The sequence below is a fragment of the Microtus pennsylvanicus genome, chromosome 4 (genome assembly GCF_037038515.1).
Source record: "Microtus pennsylvanicus isolate mMicPen1 chromosome 4, mMicPen1.hap1, whole genome shotgun sequence".
Classification (NCBI taxonomy): domain Eukaryota; kingdom Metazoa; phylum Chordata; class Mammalia; order Rodentia; family Cricetidae; genus Microtus; species Microtus pennsylvanicus.
The window spans coordinates 112941945-112964708 of NC_134582.1; the positions used below are offsets into that span (position 1 = coordinate 112941945).

General features: G+C 41.3%; 1 protein-coding gene and 1 pseudogene across 11 annotated transcripts in view; one reads left to right on the forward strand and one right to left on the reverse strand.

The window, feature by feature from the left end:
- The window catches only part of Hecw1 (HECT, C2 and WW domain containing E3 ubiquitin protein ligase 1), a 237636-nt gene that overhangs the window by 60981 nt on the left and 153891 nt on the right, over positions 1-22764 (forward strand). The gene's annotated exons all lie outside the window — the stretch shown is intronic.
- Positions 412-13508, reverse strand: LOC142848557 (ADP/ATP translocase 1 pseudogene; annotated as a pseudogene).

Sequence of the window (22764 nt, forward strand, 5' to 3'; positions counted from 1 at the left end):
GAAGTCTTAGTATAACAGAGTGGGGGTCATTTGTACTACTGGAGCATGATTAATAAAAACCCAGAGACAGATATTGGGGTTCAACCTGAAGGTCAGAAAAGCAGAGCAGCCAGACACTGGCTCTTATCTCTACCTCAGTCCGAAATGGTGATCCTACCTCCAGGAATCTCAGAATGAGACTGACTGTGAGAGGTCTCCTCCCATTTTATATTCTTTGCTAATGCTGGGATTAAAGGTATGCACCACTACCACCCAGTTTCTATGGCAACTAGTGTGGCCACTGGAATTAAAGGTGTGTGTCACCACTGCCTGGTCTGTAAGGCTAACCAGGGTGGTTGTTTTGCTCTCCGATCTTCAGGCAAGCTTTATTTACAAATAAAAATACAAATGAAATATCACTACATGCTACAGTTACAGCTCTGCACCAAGTTTGAGGTTTAGTGAAGAAGACACACTCAAATCTAGCAGGCGTTGGTCAGGCGGGGAAGGTATAGTCATTACACAGACAACTCCAACACAGCCCACTGCATCATCGTCAGGAAAGGGCGGGGCACAGTCCCGGTGCTGTTTACATTGTATCTGCCTGAACCACCAACTCCAAGATGTGTAGTATGCAATCTGCGTGACTACAGGCAACGGTGCTATGATGAGAACTACTTCAGCCGACTGAGACAACTCCAGGTGCTTCTTCAGTGAGCCAAGTACTTTCTGCTCTGTTCCCACCCAAGATACACTACATATACTCCACTGTGATAGAGATGTTTTAAATATCTAAGAGAGCTGGACAGCTTGTGATCCATACACAGAGTATAAGAGGGTCCATATGCCAAGCACAACTCAACTGTCTCTTAGGGAGAGTGCTTGCTTACTCTTTCCAACCAGTATGGTCTACCGTGTCCCCTCTTTTTCTTAGAGACCACAACACTCTATAGCTGACATTGCCTAGCATTTAAGGCCATGGCTCCTTCTAGTCGGTCTTTGTTTCTTCTTGCTGCAGACTACAAGAAGAAAATACATCCTTTGGAACTAGAGAGCAAGTTATTTCCCTTCCCCTGGGAGACATGTTCTGCTGTGGGCACTTTCAATAGGGTGTTTTAAAGGGTCTGATATTTTCCTTCAGTGAAACCTGGAGCAGATAGTTGATCTTCAGTAAAGCCAAGAGAAGGTATGAAAATGTTCATATTCAAGAGTTTGTAGAGAAGCTAGGGAGAACAGTGCAGAAGAAAGTGTTGGGAGAGCGGCCACCTCCACCATCATGCATTTGCGGTTTTTCTTATTCCCTCTTCTTCCTACTGGGTCAGCCACATTTCCTTTCTCGCCTCCTGACATGAACATAATGTGTTTTCATTCAGTTGATTAAGAGGCACAGTCAAGTTTACAAACACTGAAGCTCATGCATCTCTGTATCGTCCTCGGACAACACAAGGGCTTTCTAGTGCCGTCTCCCTCCATCTCCCACAGCTGGACTTCCTCTCTTTCCTCACTTCGGTACACTTCCAAATCTGCTCATTTACCATTTATTTTTGTTAGTTCATATTTAAAAGAATAAAACCCCTGGTTAGTTCCTCTGCTTCACATGGCTTCTTAAATCCAACTTACTTCTAGATTCAATATTCTCTTTGTAATTTAAGTTACTCAGAGTAGGAAATCTCTGTCTTTGTTGTACCTGACTCAGCCCTTTTTCTTGAATTATGGGTTAGGCTAACTACATAATTCTAGACTACTGTGGTATTTTTCCCTTTGAATACACTGTTGCATTATTATCCGAAGTGTTTTTGCTGCTATGAAAAAATATGCTTCTGATTGCTATCACATTTTAGGTAAACTCTTCCTTCAATGATGTTACAGGGGTTGTAATGTTCTTCTGGTTTGCTATGCTGTGTTTATGCACTGATTTACTTAATTTATTCTGCTTGGAACTTACTATCCTGCCTTGGTCTTATCAACTATATTGTTTTACTTATCTGAAAATACCTAGAGTATCAACCATTAAATACTACCCATCCTCCATTTATCAAGTTTCTGGACAAACCATTAGTGTTATTCTACGCTTTTATTCTTTTCCCATTTTTTTAACTTTTATGTTTTTCAGATCTCTGTACTCAAGTGCTACTCTCTGTTTTTCTTCTCTTCCTTTTCAATAGATAAGTTGCTAACGTCTAGACTGCCTGCCCGTATACTGAGCAGATACTGTGGGTCATATTCTTTTCTTCTTTATTAAGTCACCACTTTTTTGTTCAAGAGTCACATTTCTGTCTTCTGACTCCACTTCCTCTTCTACCCCTCTGAACCTTTTTAAGGAGCCATTCTTACTGTAAGAGTTTTCCTGGATTATTTTTTTTATTACTTTTATGTCACAAGTTTCAAAGTCTCCCACTTCTTTGTTGCCGCCTCCCCCATAGTGGCTTTAACTCACTGCACAGTCCATGGTCAGGTGTAGTGAGTGTGCTATGTCAGAAATATAGATAGCCCTAAAGGTGAAGGATATATATGTGTATTTCTACAATATCAGGATTTATTAAACAACAAATCCACAGTTTATGTCATATGTCAATTATTTTCCTGCAAATTTTCCAAGTAGCCTTGCTTTATTTTTCTTGTAGCTGGCCATTGGCAAAATAAATAAATAAACAAACAAAAAATAAGTGTCCTCTTCTTCAAAGGTGTCTATGTGAGAGTGTAGTGACCTTTGTTGATCTACTGTGTTCATTAAGGCCTGGAGCCTGCTTTTTTGATATGGTTTTAATATGCTCATATATTCATATGGTTCCAAAGTACTTTGATAAATTTTACTTTTAGCATTTTACTGAGCCTCGTGGGATTCACTACTCCATATCAAGTATTTATGTTGTTTTTTAACTGGCCGTGTTCCTTTCTTCTCCATGTGGTATGAATCATGACCTCTCTTGGTATCTTGGGTCTGGTTCACATTCTCTGAGGCCGTTTAGGATTCTTGGTCTTCTTAGAGCTCCTGTTCCAGTGGCTGATAGGCAATGCTGGTTCCTTTTCTCTACATTGACAAGTCGACCCTCCAATGTCTCTGACTTCCAGTGGAGAACCTGGGGTGTGGATTCATCTCCCTTTAAGAAAGCCTGAGCCTTGGATGTGAAGCTCTGTTCAGCTCTGACATGCTTGGGCCTGCCTTTGGCTTCACCTTTATCCAAGCTGCTTCAGCTTTTAGCTGTTCTACATTCCTGGAACCCCTGCAGGTATGGAAGTTGGCTATCTGTACAAAGTAATATCCCGTGTTTCGCATTTGTATGTCTTTGCATGCAGTGTGGCTGCGTTAGCAGTGAGAAGTAGGAAAATTCCATGTCAGCTTAGCCTGCCTATCTGTGCGAGGCTCTAGACAGTTTCAGGAAAGCAGAGCGGTGGTGACCACCCGTCCTACTGAGTCTTCCTGCCTGTGAGACACTGACAGACTCGCTGGAGTCTGCCTTCCAGGCTGAAACTGCCTGTCACTGCTGTTTGCTTAGAATCAGAGTTCTCTTGACAGCCAGGTGTCCTCAGTCAGGGACAGGCCATGATGTTCTCCAGGCTTTGGTGAGAGGCATCTTTCTGCTTCCTGGGTGGCGCATTCTGATTTTAGCTCTTTCAGGCATCTGAACCGTTTCTTTCTCAGGACTGTCTGATGGTTTTTATTATCTCCTTAGTAGAGCGCTGTGATATCTGTGAGTATACCTCCTTCTCCTCTGTCCTATCCTTCCCTCGCTGTCTTAATACATGAGAATTTGCAAGACGCCTGCTCTCTGTTTTGTTTTTTTGTATTGAGTCGACTTTATTAATGATTCATGCTCAGTTACTTTTTCATTATCAGTTATCAGATAATTAATTGAACAAGTGTGATAAGCTATCTTCCATTTTCTGTGAGAATCTAAATGTAAAATAAATTAAAAAAACATTTGTGGTTTAATGAACACTCAACAAAATATTTTTCTGAGGTCTGGTTTTATCCCAGATCTGTCTTTTTAATCTCCCAAGAATAGTTATTTTAAATCACACAATGGATCTGTGAATGTGTGAACCAGTGAACTTCAGTTTTGATTACATTAGTCATATATTTTGATCTCATCTTACAGTACCAAATACAAAAGCACCACCCATGCCGCTCAATACATTGGATCGGGCACTTTTGAAGAAAGCGTTGACTCTTTCCTCTTTTGCAATCTTCCTCCAGCAGTCACGTGTCCTGTGTACATAATATCAGCTGCTTTCCAGCCATACTGAATCACCACCCTGGCAGGAACAGTATCAAATAGATAGGACTCCAGTCCTGCAACTGCCCTCAAGTTCTAGGCAATCACTCAGCTCCCAGTAATGTGTACATTCTTGGGGTCTGGCAATATCCCCTTGGTAGTGGTGTCACAGACTCCAAGGTAGGCAACCGTGTAAATGATGATGATCCCCAGGGTAGGGACTCTAAAACCCTGAAAACCCATTCAGGCCATCAGACTTGAAGATCTTTGTGGAGCAGGAGCCCATTCCATTGAATTCACTGAAAAGACCCCTTGCACACATCGGCAGCCATTCTAGTCATAACAAAACCCAGTGGGCAGGCAGCGCAGAGGGAAGTGGTCCTAGCTTCCCATCAGAAACCAGGTGATGTCAGCCCAGGGCCCCTAGGAAGATCTGCTTGCACATCCTTGAAGGCGAAATGGAGGTCTTGTGTTGGGGAAGTACTGAGCTCACTGGTCAAGTTACCCCTCCAGAAGGAGAGGAAGGAAACCCTGCTGTGGGGGGATTCTCACACTACAATCAATGATGCCTTTGTAGTGTTCTCTGCACTGGTCCGTTTGTTGGCATGCTGACCTGCAACGGCAGTTTGACTCTCTGGAGCAACAGCCGCAGCAATGCCACCAGCCGAGAAGCCCTTAAGGAAGCCCAAACCTTAAACCCCTGTAGGCGGAGGCTGCTCATTCGCTTCCCAGCTACCCAGAACTGAAACAATCACACAGAAACTGTATTAATTGCAATAGCACTAGGCCAATCACTTAAGCATATTGCCATCTAGCTCCTATATCTGAAACTAACCCATTTCTATTACTTTGTATTTTACCACGAGGATCATGGTTTACCGGCAAGGTTCCAGAGGGTTCTGGCAGCCATCTTCTTGACTCCGCCAGCTCTCTATATATGTCAGATTTCCCGCCTAGCTATATTGTGTGCTGCTATAGGCCCAAAGTAGCTTCTTATTAACCAGTGATAATAAAACATATTCACAGCATACAGAGGGGAATCCGACACCCATCCCTTGAGCTGACAGCCTGTAGCTGCAGCACCCTTGCCTCACCCTATACCTGGGCAGGCACTGCCACACTGTCTCTGTCTCTGGGAGACACAGGGACCTAGGTTTCTGTTTGATTTGTTTTATAAAGCATATGCCACAATGTTGTCAGGGTTAGCCTTGAACTTGCTATGATCCTCTTGCCTCTGTGTCCTGAGTGATTTTACAGGTTTGCACTGCCATGCCAGACTGGACTTTATGTTCTTTTTCTTCTTCACTTAGTTATTTTATTTTATGTGTGAGTGCCTACATATACATGGGTGTGTGTTGTGTGGATGCCTAGGGCCTACTGAGGCCAGAATAGAGCACCAGGTTCCCTGACACTGAAGTTATAGTACTTTATGACACTAACAATGGAGGTGCTGGGATTTGAACATCTGTCCTCTGCAAGAGCAACAAGTGATCTTAATTGATGAGCTGTCTCTCTGGCCCCTTCTTTGTGCTTTTAAGTCTGTGAATAAAAATGTTGGGATTGGATGATGGTTTTTTTAAACCAAGATGCAAGTGGGTAGGACTTGAAGAAGATCTGGAAGGGAGAAGCCAGGTGTCTTTCCTCTGTCAGCTGAGAAAAGGAAATCGATAAATTATCTGAGTGAGAATGGAGGGGACACTTCTGAATGCTGGAAGGAAGGAACAGAAATAAAGCAAGAGGTTGGGAGCTATCACAGAGCGAAGAGATAATGACTAAAGCTGTAGGGAGGGCAAGGCGCCGTGTCTGACATGCTCTATCAAACACACAGCTCTGCTGTCTCCATTTAAAGTGAGGTGTTGACTATCAGGGAGAATTTTAAGACATAGAAACCATGACTCTCTAAAAATTTCAATTTGGCTCTAAAGGATGGACAGAGTTGAACATGATTTGAAGTCACCTGCTCTAGGCCTTTGGTCTTGGGCACTAGCAGCTTCCTCACCTACCTGGAATCAGGCACTGTGATCTGTGTGAGGTGTCTTCCCCCACTAAGGTCATTGCAGCCTGCTACACTGACTGTACCAAGCCTTGGTAGTCAGCGAATCTTTCATCTAGAGAAGTTCCATACAGGTTGCTGTGTCACTTATCACCGACCAAAGAGAAGTTATAGAATATGCAAGAGAAAGGGCAGGTTAGGATGAACTAAGAATAGAATAATCTTCAGAAAATGAGACCCTGGTGTGAGACTCGGAGAATATTATGCAATTCACGTTATTGGGAGATAAGTTTTGGGCATGCTAAAAGAAAACTAGTGGAGGAGTTTGGAAAGTTTAGGTAGATGGTGTGTGTGTGTGTGTGTGTGTGTGTGTGTGTGTGTGTGTGTGTTCAGCAATTCGCTGAAAATTAGTATGAAAATTACAGCCTTTACAATTTTCTAGGAATCAGACTTTTTTGGACTTATTCAAACAGTTCCCATCATTTAATTAGAGCACCACCATTTTCTTCTTTTACTGAATGAAATAACCGTGTAACCTTAAATGTTTACTTGAATTGTTCTGACCCTGAAAGCAGGTGAGTGCTGGTGATTCAGGATATTGATTCTTTAGTCCTCCAAGAACTCACAGTCTCCTAGAGCAGTGATCTTCCTACCAGGGTGACATGACTTCCTTGGAAGAAGAAAGGCTTTCGTGCTAGTCACTGTTTAGTGACTGTGATGAAACACCATTACCAAGGCAACTCTTGGAAGGAGGAGTTTATCTGGGCTTCGGGTCCAGAAGGATGTGGGTCTATCTCGAGGAAGTGGCCTGACAAACGGCATGGCTGCTGGCACAGGAAGCTGAGCGCTCACATCCTTAGAGCGTACGTACACAAGTCAGAGGGAAAGGGAGCTAACTGGAAGTGGCAGGAGGCTTTTAACTCTCAGAACCCACCTCCAACGGCATACTTCCTCCATGAAGGCCACATCTCCTAATCCTCCTAAAACAGCACCATCAACTAGGACCAGGTGTTAAATAACCAGACCTATAAGGGACATGCTCCTTCAAATACCACACCTTTCTAAAGGATACCCAAACATGGAGCTATTAGTTGAATTCTATTTCAAACTCTCACCTTCTGTTTTTTTCTTTCAAAAATTGATCTGACAAAATAAGTCTTTAGTCATTCTTCCAAAAAAAAAAAAAGACACAATGCTATCTCAAATTCGAACCTAGTGCATTATCCACAGGGTATAATGCTTCAGAGGCATCCAACAAAGAGAAAATCCTCTTCCAAACTAACTGTTCCAGGTATCACAGATGTTCACAGTGGCCCCTCCATCTGTGCCTTGTACATCTCTGGAGAGATAAGGTGTGGTGTTTGAAAGGGGATGCTGTGTGCTGTGATTACATATATGGATGCTTGAAAATAGATATTTCATTACTCTGACTGGTTATATGTTATTAATTTAATATAAATTTCTACTCTACCTGCTATGTCTAGTCATATTTATGGTCCTTCATACATTCATTAATACATGTATTTATATTTAAATGGAGACCAGAGCTTTTCTAACACGAAAGAATTTGATTGAACTAATGGCTTTGATGAGTCTACTGTTCCTAGTATGTATTTTCTGTAAAGAGAACGATGAACTCTGTAGCTCCAAGATTATGTTAAGTATATACATGAGGTTAGTTAACAATTAAAACAAGTCACTAAAATATTAAATAAGAAATGTGAATGAAGATAGAAATAGATAAACATTTCCCATTTTTCAAGACTTTATCAATACACAGGTTTAATTAGAGATCTCCTGACAAAGTATGATGAGTCTTTTCTGTCCTGGAATATGTCTCCAGAATAAGGTACAAAACAGGTATCTATTTGAAACAAGACTTAATTAATTGATGTGTTCATTTATAAATTATTCCAAATGATTTTATAATGAATGACTTTTATCAAAAGTGACATATTTGATTTCTTTGGATTAATTGTCTATTAGTGTTAATAATATTAGCAAGAGGTAGAGAAGAAAGAATGTTAACCAACACTACATATCAAAAGCTAGAAGGAAATCTGATACTTAGTAAGGTAATAAAACATTAAAATAAAAAGTCTGAACAGAGATTCTCCATGTGATAGATAAAGCTGTTCTAGAGGCACAGGTTATCCAGTGAAAATCCCTTTGGGAAAGGTGGTTCCTGCTGCCCAGGGAGTGGAGGAGAGGCATGCAGGCTGAGGACTGTATTAGGGGCTGAGAAGTGAGGAAGACCAGGCTGGTAGAAGAGGTCCTGCAGACCTCAGAGCAGATGAGGAGGACCAGGCTGGTAGAAGTGGTCCTGCAGACCTCAGCAGATGAGGAAGACCAGGCTGGCAGAAGTGGTCCTGCAGATCTCAACAGATGAGGAGGACCAGGCTGGCAGAAGATGTCCTGCAGACCTCAGTACCTCCAGCTGGCAGGTGTTTCTGTTACAGCCTAGAGACTTACTTTGCCCAGGTCAGAGTGTGTGGAACAGCCATGGAAGGAAAGAAAGGATAGGTTTGTCCATTTGATAGCAAACTACCTCATAACTGCCAACAGCACAAAGATGGTACAACATACACACAGAACCCAGAGTGATATTGTTCAAATGAAACATTAACTAGGATCACCTTTGTTTTGGAGAAATGGCCAGTGGCTGTCATAGGGAACAGCTCGAGTTCACCTTTACCTGTTTCCTTTATAGCACAGAGTAAATCCAGTCATGAGACTGTGGAGACTACTTCTAGGTCATGCAGCAATGCATGAAGAAACACCTGGACTTCTAACTCCAACGTTATGAGGTGAAGTCAGCAGGGATGGGTGGAAGAGGCAGTTCCTCCGAGGCCTCTGCCACCAAAGAGTAGGGGCCAACCTTGTGAAGGCCGCAGGCCTAGTTGTTACTGTGCACTTTAGAGTGACAGACCCATTTCACAATGCTTTCCAGTCCTCCTCCAGGAGATCATCTTTCCCTCTGTTGTTCTGTGCACTGTAACGTACAAAGAATTCATTCTGATGATCAGGGGAAAGCCTTGGATGCTTAACATATCCATATACACTTTTTGTAAAAGGGTGTGTGCGTGTGTGCGTGTGTGTAAGAGAGATGAGGGGAGGAGGGAGGAAGGGAAAGAGAGAGAGAAAGAGAGTAACAGATATCTATCAGCAGTGAGTGCTAAAAAGTAAAAACAAAAGAGGAAAACCCCAGATTGGGGGTTAGGATACCGTCCTACAAATGGTTGTCTAGGGAAGTCCCTGAGACTCCAGTTGGCTTGTTGCCAGAGCTAACCAGTGAGCCCCTTCTTTTGCTGAGGATGTCACAGGCCTCAATCACAAGGCATGAAGAAGTAAAACGAGCTGAGTGGATACTTGTTCTGCTGACTGCCTTCTTGGTGTTGGAAGCTGCTGCTATGCAGGCTTCTGGGGCGGGAGCAGAGACTGCAGGCTCAACAGGCTTACATAGCGGTGCACAGTGTGTGCACAGCACCAAACTGCTAGGACTGTGAGCCCACTAGTGCTATTGCGGGAAATCTGTTAAGAAAACTGGCAGAATCTGAGTAAACTTTTTAGATTAACTAATAGTGCTACACTGATAACTTCCTAACTTTTAAAAAAATATTAATTTATTTGCATCTAGAGGTTTATTCATGCCACGGTGTGTGTGTGAGTGAGTGTGTGTGTGCATTTGTGTGTGTGTGTGCATTTGTGTGTGTGTGTGTGTGTGTATAGGTCAAGAGACACATTTGGGGAGTTGGTTGTTTCCTTCCATCCTAATGTGGGCTTCAGGGCTTGAAGTCAGAACCTCAGGCTTGGTGGCAAGTGCCTGTACTTGCCAAGACACTGCACTTGCCGAAATTTTCAAAAATAATTATACTACAGTTATATAAGATAGTTTATTGTGTTTAGGCTGTACAAAACCAAAATATTAAGAAAGAAGAGAACATTCTGTCAATAGATAAATCTTAAATGATTCAAAAAATACACACATGTGTACATCACTTTTATATACCTTTCTCTCACACAGAGAAACGTAGAAACAGAAACAAAACTCAGCAAAAAGTTTACATTTCGAAAATCTATGTTATAAAATTAGGAAATTCATTCTAATATCATTAAAACTCTCTGAAAATCTAAATGTATGTGGAATTAAAAACACGCATGTGTCACAAAGCTCATATGGAAACCGGAAGACAAGTTTTTGGAATCTGTTTCTCTTTCTACCACATGGTTTCTAGGGATTAAAATCAGCCTGTCAGAGATTCTACCACATGGTTTCTAGGGATTAAAATCAGGCTTTGATTCGCTGAACCATCGCATAGGTCCAATTGGTTTCGTTGATGTTGTCAAGTTTTTTAATAAAGCAGAAAGGGACTGATTGGCTTTCGTCTCCTGATATTCTTATGACTTTTCCTTTTATTTCTCACTTGCAGTTGCCAAAAACATTATGGAGAACATGCGCTTGTAATTCTCACTTGAAGGAAGAAACCACAGTTTGCTTAGTATCTCAGAGACAGGAAGCGGTAGAATGAGACTTGAGCTATCTCTCTGCACTAATCTGCCTAGTGTACAACCGAGAATCACTTAGCACCCGACTCCCATCTCCTCATTTCAATATGACTTCTCTTTTCCATCACGGCAGACATTCCTGTGGTCCTTCACTTTTCTGCCCTGTGTAAGCATCCCTGTGGTCCTTGCATATGACATGGGTTCTCTGGGTAGAGTATAACGGGTATGTTATCTCACTTGGTTCATTATTAAAGTCATCCTGTTTTGCACTCCCATCCCTCAAACTATTACATTCTAGTTAAGGATAATAAACCAGTATCCTATTCTGATACGTCTGTAAATATAAGATCCTTTAATGTCTCTCGATTAATGTGAACAATAGCTTCTCCCTCATCTCATTTTGTCATGAAGAACAGTGGAGAAAGACAGGATAGTTACCCCTCCTCAGTTTATCTTCTTCCCACCCCGTCTCCAGATGCTATGATCTGAAAAAAAAAACCCTACTCCCTAATATAAATACTTTTCAGTGTAAATCTGTTAAGTCTATAGCATCAAGCTTGCATTTATATCTAATCAAGTTGCTCACTGCTCACCAGACAGGAAACTGAAACAGTCTAAGAATATAGACTCAGGGAGAAGATGCTGTTTTGAGTTGGTGCTAGATACTTACATCTTCCCTGGTTTCTAGGCTTTGAGATAACAACCTATGGAGGATACGAGAATTTAGCTGAGAGCCTTTGCCAGCAGCATAGCTATGTGACGGAGGTACAGAATTCAGGTTCCTCTGTGTCAGCAGGTAGTAAGTCCTTGTCAGGGAAAGAAGATAGGGAAGGTGAACAAAATGCACACTAATGTGACACCTCTTGAAATTCAAGCTGAGACCTGGCAGTGACCAGGCAAAACTATTTATAAAGAAAGAGCTGAGAGAGAGATCAGTAAATACAAAAGGAAAAAGGAGAGGGCTCTGTTAATAGACAAGGTTTGAATGGGTCACTTGGAGGGGAAAAAATAAAGCAAGCCTCTCAGGGCTATAATTTAAGTCTGTAATTGTGCCCAAATTGTATCTCACTTGAGAAGTTTCTCCTTCAAAGTTGGGCAGTTGAGGGATCCACTAAGTACATGTTTACATAATAACCATGAGAAATGACCCCCTTCTCTGCACTGTGAAAGTGGGTATGAGCTGTTAGTCTGACATGCTGGTGAGGCTTTGAAACCAGCATCCATGCAGCTACCACACTAAAAAACTGTTTTTCCCTCACATTTGGCTGGAGGTTGGCTGCAACTGCTTTGAGCTTTGTGGGTTAGTCTCCACATGTGCTGGTGTGCGTGCCTCCCTCTCCACTGTGTGTCTTCACAGGAAGAGACCAGAGCAAGGAAATGGAGAAAATTCATGATACCACTTAGCTTCTTGCTTGAAGGTGGAGATCATATTTAATTTTCCAAAGACATATTTCATGGTTGAGTTCACAGTCCATAGGGAGGAGCAAATCTCTCTCCATACCTTCATGAGCAGGACATGTGACAAGGGGCAGGGCACTAAGGAGTAAACAGAATGCTGGACGGGGTGCCACAATGCACTACAGTTCACAGTTTACTAGTCTTCTAAAAATATATGTTTTAAAAACATTTTTAGAATTTCATATATTCATGAGTTCTATACATATATTGTTTCCATTGCTCTCTTTCCCCCTTTCAACTCTTTTCATGCCCCATCCCTCTCAAATTCATGACCATTTTTCTTTTAATTATTATGCTTATACATATACCCATATATATGTATGTATATATATATACACACACACGTATGTATACATATTCCACTGAGCCCTTTTAGTGTTGTATATATGTGCAAGTGTTTAGAGATGGCCACTTGCCTTTTAAGAAGGCTATATATCTATTATAGATATATATCTATCATATATAATAATTCTTACTTATTATAATGGAGCACATGAGGTTCCTGGATCAGTGAACTGATATTGCAATATCAATTTTGTTATTATTTCTCCATACCCATGGGTGAAGTAATGAGAGTCAAATATTTCCTCTATGTGCACGTTTGTGCCACTGAGAAGAAACCCCAAGGTTATCTCTCCTATGTAAAAGCTGCTGGCTTTCTCCTGTCTGGGATTCAGAATAATCCTTCATTGCAAGAGGAAAGCGAAAGGAAAACCCTGGGCTGACCATGTCCTTAAGTTTGTATCCTGGCAGAAGTCTCTGTCTTCTGAATGGGAATCAATCACCTTTAAGCAAGATACCTCTGCTCAGAAATTGCCCATTTCATCTGGCCTTGATAGCTCAGGGCCTTCAGACAGCCTCTTAGCTTCCATTTTACCCTTCTTTGGGTCACAGGAGTTCAATTCTCGTAAATGCAGTAAACCTTTAAACGCTTGTAGTGGTTCAATGGGCAAAACAGAAACTGCAGTGCTCATGATGGAATGAGCAAATTTAGAAAGAGATGTGGTCATAGATCCTAGTTTCTGGCACAAGAAACACCCTGCTTGACATCTCGAGGAACGGGTCTCGTGGCAGGTAGGAAGATAAGCAGGGAGGGAGCAGCCAATCCTTGCTTGGCAAGAGCTGCGTAGATATGTCTGAACAAGCCAAGGTTAGCAAGAAGCTTTTCACATTACATGCAAGGCAACCCTAGCCGTGAGTGCTCTCTCCCGTCCACTTCCATTCACAGCATCTCTCCCCACTGGGCCCACTCTGACCATACCGTGGTCATGTCTAGTGTGGATTCTTGTAAGGACTCCCAGCTCCCTCCTTCGCCTTCCTTCCAAACTCCGGATGTTCGATGCCGACCAGATCATGCTACTTTTTACTCAGGCATCTTAAATAACTCCATACCTAGTGTATGACCACTGTTGTTCTTAGGAACTAAGCCTGCCACAATCTGTCCTCTGGTTTTAATTCTAACTTTATTTCCCACTGTCCTCCCCTTCATTGCTTTTGGTCTGGCTACGCTGGCCTCCCTCCCTGCCTTCTCTGAGGAAGCTCAAGTGCTTTCTTGCCTCAGGATATTGTGCTTGCTCTTCTCAGTGCCTGAAATTTTCCTTCAGACGTGTGTTCTACCTCCATCCCTTTCTTCGTTCCTTTACTGGAAGGTTTCTTACCTTTGGCACTTTTCCAAGAAACCCATGGAAATTTCATCTTCTATTCACTTAAAATGTTGCTTTAAACTTGCTGTTTCTTATCAAAAGGTCCTACTCTTAGAGCTATGCGTAATAGAAACTGTGAGCTACTGCACATAAGACTTACAAAAAGCTGAGGATAGAGGATAGCAAATTCAAGGCTATCCTGAGCTACACAGAGAAGTCCTATCTCAACAATAACAACAAAACCTCTCATTCTATAGCGTGTGAATTTTAGTTTATTTGGTTTATTATGTTGCTCTCTCCTCTCAAACATAAGTTCTGTTTCTAGGATTTCAACTCCACCATGTTCACGGTGCATGTCTCGTCGCCACAGCTGACAGTGCATGAAAACCCCCCTCCTCAAGGGTCCCTGGAAGGAACAGATTCCTAAGAAATGAAAACAAACAAAAATACAAGTTAGGTGACACTTTCTGGTAGTCTGGGCCTCTCAGCAGGCCCTTTCACCTGATCTTGTTGACATAAATTACCTAGTTTTCAGCAAATCTTCCAGGCCTATTGCCCAGACTCAAGGTTTGAATATACTAGTTACTTCTCACTTACCGTAGCTTTACATCCTGGTAAATCCATGCTAACTTAAAATACGGCAAAGGGAGGATGGGTTTACTATATCAGACTTACTGAATAACTCAGCAGTGGAGCGCACTACAAGGGATTCACCTTGAAAATCTTGTGGCTGGTTCTGCTATTTCTCTGCCTGCTGTCACCAGATAATATTAAATTACTGCATTGGTGATGGGAATGTTGCATGAAATCAATACAAAGAAGCCTTTAGTTACTGCAGGCAGTGGTCTGTTTTGCATAATTCTGCCTAATCATATTGCTCATTGTTCAAAGAAAACGTTTTGATGGTTTGTCACTGAAATCTGCTTTTAATAAAAACACCCTGGGAGCGGCTATTCTTCACAGAAGACAGCATTATCATTGACTTAGTCAAGTATAGAGTTACATTATGATGTTTTCCCATTAGATATCTTTTGGGCAGAACATGAAGGGTCAGAGAAAAAAAAAAGCAAGCAGTCCTGGCTGATTGACACTAACACACTCTGAGAGACTGGAAGCAGCAACAAGTATTCACAGCTGCTCATGGTCATGATCATGGCCCCAGGATGATGACTGCCTGGAAGCTACTCAACCTTTTCCTCAAAGATTGCTCAGTTTTACCCTCCATTTTGATTTTGTGTCTCTAATGCATAGAACTGGCATCTACAGAATAAACTGCTATGAAGAAGGGGACTACATTCTCATGTGGTCCTCTTTATGTTTCCTGACCATGGAGTGAGAACTGTCCCTGTCAGACTAAATTACCAATGTTTCCAAAACTAGGGAGGGTCCATCAAATTGGGAAGAGACTGTCAAATGGAAAAGGAACGTGGAAGTTAAAAGTCAGCATTTTTATTTCCCTCTGAATATAATTTTCCAGTTATAGACATGCTAGATAGCTAGAGAAATGTCTGAATATATGAACAATTTAAATAAATGAATAAATGAATATTTTAAAAAGGAATAGCCTACCAGATATGTTACTAAGCCAAATCTGTTCAAATAAAGCCAGACCTGTTTGTCAAAGCCGCCTCTATTCTTTAAATTTAACTGAGTTGAATGGTAAGGGTGAAGGGGCTTGATAACTCAGAAGAAGAGGATGGCTGGTAGGAAAATGTGTTACTAGGAGCCGGATCAAGAAGAAACTTTCTTGGGGGTTGGAGGGAGAGAACCCAAAGACAATCATAAAGATATACTATGATAAACCATACTGAAAATATTATAGTATTTAGCCAAGATAATGAAAGGTAATATGTTGGGACAAACAAGATCCATACATGCCAACAAAGCTGGAGGATTTCCTGTCACACACAGCTTTCTTAAAAAGTTAAGCTGCTATTCTTTTCCACAATCTGTCTACTTCTTTTGTCACCCTTGTGACATTAATACAGGAGACCTGGTGAAAAGCATAGACAATGTCTTAGAATCTTTAGACACGAACAGTTTATTATGATAATCCGTCAACACTCCAAAGTCCATCCAGAGTCATGCACCTGAGCTTCACCTGTTCTTCCTCGCAGTCTGGTGCCATTCATTTTTGGGTCTCCCACATGGGAGAGGTCATGGGCAGGCTATTTCTTCTCCCATGCTTCTGGTTGGTCCATCTATCAGCAAATGAACATCAGACTGAGAATACTCAGCTAGGGTCTTTCACCACAGACATAAGAGGGGCTCCTGGTGGGATTGGGGGTCACTAAACTTAATAACTCCTACTGGGAATCAGCAGAACCTAAACATCCATTAACTACACTTAGGATGACTTAAAATAATCAATACTGTTCATTACAGTCTTTTGTGAGGAATTACTTGTGAAGTGACTTGTCCTTGGCCGCAGGAACAGGAAGCTCACTCGAACAACTCTGGCTTTTCTCAAGAACAGGATTTGAAGACTTCTTATCAGGTTATTCGTCACCCACATGACTTGGATTTTTAGACAGAAAATGTACATTGTTTCTATAATTCAGAAAATATTTAAATGTTCAATATTTTATATTGCTAGCTCTTCTTAGACAGACGCTGTCTCACTACATAGGTTTAGCTGTCTTGAAACTCTCTCTGTTTACCAGGCTAGTCTTAAACTTGGACATCTGACTACCTCTGCCTCCTGAGAGCTAAAGTTAAAGGCATATGTACCATGCCAAGTTTTCCAGATTTTATGTTTTCTATCTATGAATTATCTTGTTTTCCTCAAAAATCCTCCATTTATCTAACCCATGTATAATAATTGTCCCAGCTTTCTTTGATTTTTTTTTATAAAACCATCTCTTCCAGGAAACCTAGGCGTGGCAACTGATTATTAGACCAAAAGAGATGAGTTTAACACCCTCCAGCACTCAGAAATAACAGCAGGTTCTGCCAGATGAATGACTGCTTTACAAGACACTAGCGAGGATGCCAGCCAGGAGCTCTGGGAAATAATGCAGGGATATGGGTCAGGACCTATCAGAGCAACCTTGGGAAGGGCTAGACTTTGTGAGGTGGCCCCTTTCCTGCATCCCGATATCTTCAGAGCTTTCTCCAGAATTTACTTCTATTATGTGTATATCGGCGTAAATGAATGTAGACAGATTGTAATAATATATACAGCTTTAATGGGGAAATAGACTTAAAGAACCAGAGGTTCCTGTGGTGAACAGGAAAGCAGAAGGGACGACTGGGAGCATGCCCGCAATCTTTATAAGTAAAAAATATCCTCGAGGGACCCCGCCCCCAAGTAAAGTCATTGGCTGGGTCTCTCCTACATATGTGAAATGGGCTCCAAATGGGTTTTACCAAAGCCATAAATACTCAAGTTCAGATAAGGAACTGGATATAGTTGTGCTTTTTAATAAATAACTTCAGGATATCTACAGATAAAATTTTCCTTATATATGGTGGACTGTCTGCTGTGTGACTTTAAGAAGGTGACAGACCAAAGAAAAATTCTGTCAAGTCCAGTATGGAAATCAAATGGGTTTATTGGAATTACTTACAGGACCTTAGGCAAGTCATATGCAGCTCCACGGCCTTGGGGTTTTGCCCCAAGTCAACCTTCTAACTCTTATGTTCAAAGCAATGTGCAGCTGGGGCAAGAGAAAGTAATGGCCAGAACCTCAGATGAGAATATTATTATCCCCCTTGTCATCTTGTCAAGGACCAGTCTCTACAAAATTACCTCTTACCAGGGCAGGGCCATGGGAATTTAGAAATATAAGAAGAGAATACAGAGACGCACAAAAAATAATAAGACAGAAACCAAAGAATAATACAGTGAGGGTGTTCCAGTGATTACTGAAATCACCCGCATTTGTTTTTCCCCAGCTTTTATACCCAATGTAAATGGGGTGGGGAGAAGGTATCAAAAGACTTTATTAACATGATACAAAAGATAACTCACACAGTCGATGGCTTCATCACTCTGAGACATCAAATCATTAACATTTTGTTGTCTAGGAAGCGAAGCTGCTCTAGCTCATGCATCCTGAAGACTGGCCTTCCCCAGGTGACCTCATAGTTACAAAAGAAGGAACAGAAATACATTTGCATATCCTGAGCATCTGTCAGGATGGCATGAACCTACTTAAAAGAGCTATTTTAATGTTAAAAGAACCAAGCAATCTCATCCTGAGTTGGGGTGTACTACTATGTTTGTCAATCATTTGCCCAACCTCCAAACTCTCTGACAGTCAGACAAGGTGGAAATGGGTCCATATTTTTGGGTCTCCACACCCTCTTCTCCTTCCAGGATGAAATATGAAAGTTTTATCACAATTGACAGATATCAACTATATTGTCCTGGTTGTTTTATTGTCATAACTATGAATAAAATCTCCCATAATCACTACAGTTGCTCTGCTTAACGATGGCCATGGTGGTGTCACACCAGGAGAAAATAGCTGTATTCCACTCCACCTCATGATCTGGTTTTTTAATTTTTCAACACCCTCTTCTATAACACAGTCTATGTGATGTGGGGTAGAGTGTTGGCTCCTTTTCTATTTCGGATGAGTAAACTTTGAAAAAAAATCTTACTTCTGTCATTGTCATGTGATATCTTGGGGTTTCCAAGTCTTTACATTCATTCACTCTGATCAGGCTAAATCTTTTGTAGCAAAAATAAATACCTGTGCAGACCTGCAGAGTCCAAGATGGGGTGAAGGCAAGGAGTGGAAGTGTATATCTGGTTCCTTTTGCACAGGTAGTTCACTTGGTTCCCCTGTGGTTTCCATAGGCTAGAGTTCATTGTTGATAGAAGGTCCAGGTGCTGCTCTTTAGGTGCTGTGAGATTTCCAGATGTGTACCCGGATTGTTTTTACTCCCCATTCACTTCCTTATGAAGTCACTACTTATACTCATATTCCTCTTGTAGAATCAAATTTTCCAGTTAAACAAGTAGTAAACTATAAAAGCAGTTTAGAGTAAAAACTTAACGTGAAATATCCCAAAATCCTTAGTGGTGAGTGCTAAGAAAGTATCTTTTAATTTAAATGGCCTTCCCCCCACACCTTTTGTTTCACTTTCCTGTTTGTATTTGAATAATTGGATTAACAGTTGTTTTAGGACAAATTGGCACTGTGGTTAGGGTCTTTGCTAGGTGTTTCCAGTATGTTGGCTTCTTATTAAAAGAGCTGAAATAAGGGCACACAGAGATTATAAAATATCAAGGAGACATTATTTAAAAAGCAAAGTTACAGCGAAGATCAGAAGGAAATACATGGTCAAGAGTGACAGTGGATCACATGGGTGAGGGTACTCCAGGGCCTCGGTTGTTGTTTGGAACTTTTTTATGTTGTTCAAGAGATGTAAGAATCTTTTACTAGAGGGTATAGTGAGTTGGGTTCTCTATTTTGATTATCATTTAAGTTACATAAGATTTTTTTCTACCATCTATGTCTCTTTCCAGATGCCTCTGATTTTTAATTATATGCACACCTAATTGTGCACTAGCATAAGATGGTATTTTTTCCTTTAAAGCTCACAGAGGGACACTGTTTAAATTGCATTTGCATCCAAGACCAGCTGAGACTTGATTAACTCCCTGCTTTCCTACCAGATACAACTGGGAATAATATTTGAATAGAAACTCTCCGTGTTTGATGATTGTCAAGGGGAAGAGGGACTTATTCCATTGCTCAGAGTCAGGTATACTTGCAACTCAATGCAGGTGGGGGTCCTAGGTTGCTAGGTCCATTGTTGTCATGTGCATATGTGCATAGCCTAAACCAAGGTGAGTTACAAATTACTAAACTACTCCCTGTGCTTGCCTGGCTCAAGGTGAAGCAAACGTCTTTTATATTATTTACAATCTAGTCTATGGGATTGGGGGAACTGGAGAGATACCTCAGTATCTAAGAACACTTGCTGTTCTTCCAAAGGACCTGAGTTCAATTCCCAGAACCCTTATCAGGTACCTAACAACCATCTGCAATTCCAGATCTAGAGGGTCAGATTCTTCTAATCTCTATGGGTGTCTGGACTCATGTGCATACACCCACTTGCAGGTACACACACCCACACATAGTTTTAAAAATAGTAATAAAAATAAAATATCTCAAAATCTAGTATATGAGTTCATTGAAGACGTAAACAGCCCTGGACATCTACTCTTTCATCATCATAATATTCTTATGAATACTATGAGAATATCCTTGTAATAGTTTTTTGGGGAAAACTGGATCAGGAAATAAGGTGTACACACTGACATAAGCCAGGAAGCAGGTTTATTGTATAGTGTTGGTTCACAGGGAGACTCAGCAGGTGTCTGGACATCTCACTGGTACCCTGGGCACACCCAGAATCTTTGTTCTCATTTCCAACCATTTCTCTAAAGTCTAGACTTAATAATAATAGTTCCTCCATTCACCCAAATCTCCTTGTCGAGAACATGGAAACCGACACCAATTCCTCTATATTTCCCACACCATAATCTTTGTCCAGTGTGTGGATACTAGGCTTGAACTCCAAATGAGTGATCTGAGCTGTCATGGATGTTTAGAAGTTGTCAGTGTTGAAGGCTGTCCCAGATTAGTTTTTGTCAACGTAACAAAAGTCGACTCATTTGAGAAGAGGGAACCTCAACTGAGAAAATGCCCCTACCAGATTGGTCTATGGGGCATTTTCTTGGTTAATGACTATTGTGGGCAGGTCCAGACCACTATAGGGGTTGCCATGTGAGAGATGCCTCTCTGGGTTGATGGTCGTGGGTGGTTTGGGAAAGCAGGCTGAGCAAGCCATGTGGAGTCGACCAGTAAGCAGTGTTCTTCCACAGCCTGCTTCAGTTCTTCCTGCCTTAGCTTCCCTCAACGGACTGTGGCCTAAGATATGTAAGCCAAATAAACCCTTTCTGTCCTCAGTTGCCTTTGGTCATGGTGTTTTCTTACAGCAACAGAAAGCAAGCTAAGACAAAAGCTATATCCTTGATGATGCAGCCCTAGTGTATACTTTTAAGGACTCAACAGTCTCCACACTAGGAAAGATGGTTTGGTAAGTGAAGAGGAGACTTCTAAGGGATCAAGCAGGAAGTTAGTGGTCACAGTAGTGTAAAGAGCTGGAGGAAGCAATGTCATGTGGGCCCGTCATTATTGAGAATCCCGTATCCCCTGTTATGATGCCAAGCACAGAGGAAGACTTACAGTATAGATTTTGGATTTGCTCAGAGCATGGTTAGGAATGTAACAAACTCACCCAGAATGCAAACTTGCTGTGACTTCTCTGCCATGGCAGCCTTCTCTTTCTCCTCCTCTCTTCTTCTTTTTCTTATTCTTCCTTCTCCTTTTCCTCCTCCTTCTTAATATTTCTCCCTTCCCTTTCTTCCCTCCAAACCTTCCCATATATCTCTCCTTGCTCTCTTTCAAATTCATGACCTCTTTTTCTACTAACTTATTGCATGGATATATGTATATATTTATATATTATACATTATATTCCTAAATATAACCTGCTCAGTCTATATTCTGTTACTTGTATATATGATTTTAGGACTGATCATTTGGTATTAAATAACAATTACTCTCCTATTTTTCCCATTTTTTGAATTTCTTAGTTGCTTGTATTTCTTTATGTAGTGTGGAAGCTCATAAGGTGAGATGTCCAGTGTGTAGGTACTAGGCTTGAACTCCAAATGAGTGATCTGAGTGTCCAGTGTCCATAAGGCTTCCACACACACAGAAACACAAACATACCTACTTTGGTGTATCTGTTGTGGTTGTCCATGTTCAGCCCATGTTTGGGCAGTCACATTAGTTGAGACTTTATGGATATAGCTTCTGACGTTACTAGGAGACAAAATCTCAGAGTAAACTCCCTAATCTTCTGGTTTGTTGTATTTTCTGCAATGTTCCCTGAGATTTAGGTGTGGGAGTGTTTTGCAGATATATAAGGACTGGGCTCCATACCTGTATTTTGATTGGTTGTGACTTTCTGTAGCAATCTCTGTTGTAAAGAGACATTTCCTTGAAGAGGGGTAAAGAGTACACTTATCTGTGGATATAAAGACAAATGCTTAGGTTGTTGCTAGGGATTGTGTAGAATTGGTAAAGTAGTGGTTGTAAGTTCACCTCCAATATACATGAATTCACTAGCACTGAGTAGTTAGCTAGGTTTCTGATATCAGGTATGGTTCTCCTTTTGTTGAGTAGGTCTTAATTCCAATTAGAGAGCTATTGGCTACCACCAAGGTATGCATGCCTCTACTGAACCCATGGGGTTACCATGGCATGCTAGTCATCAATATGATTCGTAAGCATCATAGCTGGATAGGACAGTTAGTTGCTTTTCTTCTTTGGAAGCTTGCATGGTGCCTTCTGGTACCATGAAAGCTAGTCCTCAGGGAAGAGGCATTTAGGTAAATTCCAGATCAGGGGCCTCTGAGCCCCGTTTCAAAGTGCATAGTGTGTTCAGTAACAGGAACTTGCCTTCTAACTCTGAGAGGTAACTAAAAGCAACAGAAGCTGGTTGTGTGTTTTGGGGGGTCTCTAGTACAGCCCTGACCAATAACTCAAAAGGAATTCTCATGTCTGGTATTGGCAGTTTTGCTGGGTGATCTTGGTTCTTTCAGACAAGGACAGATGAGAAAAGTTCATTAAAACTATATGTGTATATTAAAATGCAGAATTAAATGTATTCCAGGTTGTTTTTAAATATAGTTAATAGTACGATTCCTTATGACCTTTTCCAGACATCCTAATTGTTGATTTACTCTCGTCCCTCCCTCTTCTGTGTTTATCTCCCTCTTACCTCCCAAAAGAGCCTCTCCGCTTTCCCGTTTGCCTGATGAGATCATTTGAACGCAAACTCATTTATCAGCAAAGCTTCAAATTTCACCCAGAGTTTTGGAATGCTGACATCATATAATGCTTTTCCTTTTCTTTTCTGAAATAAGCTATTTTTATTG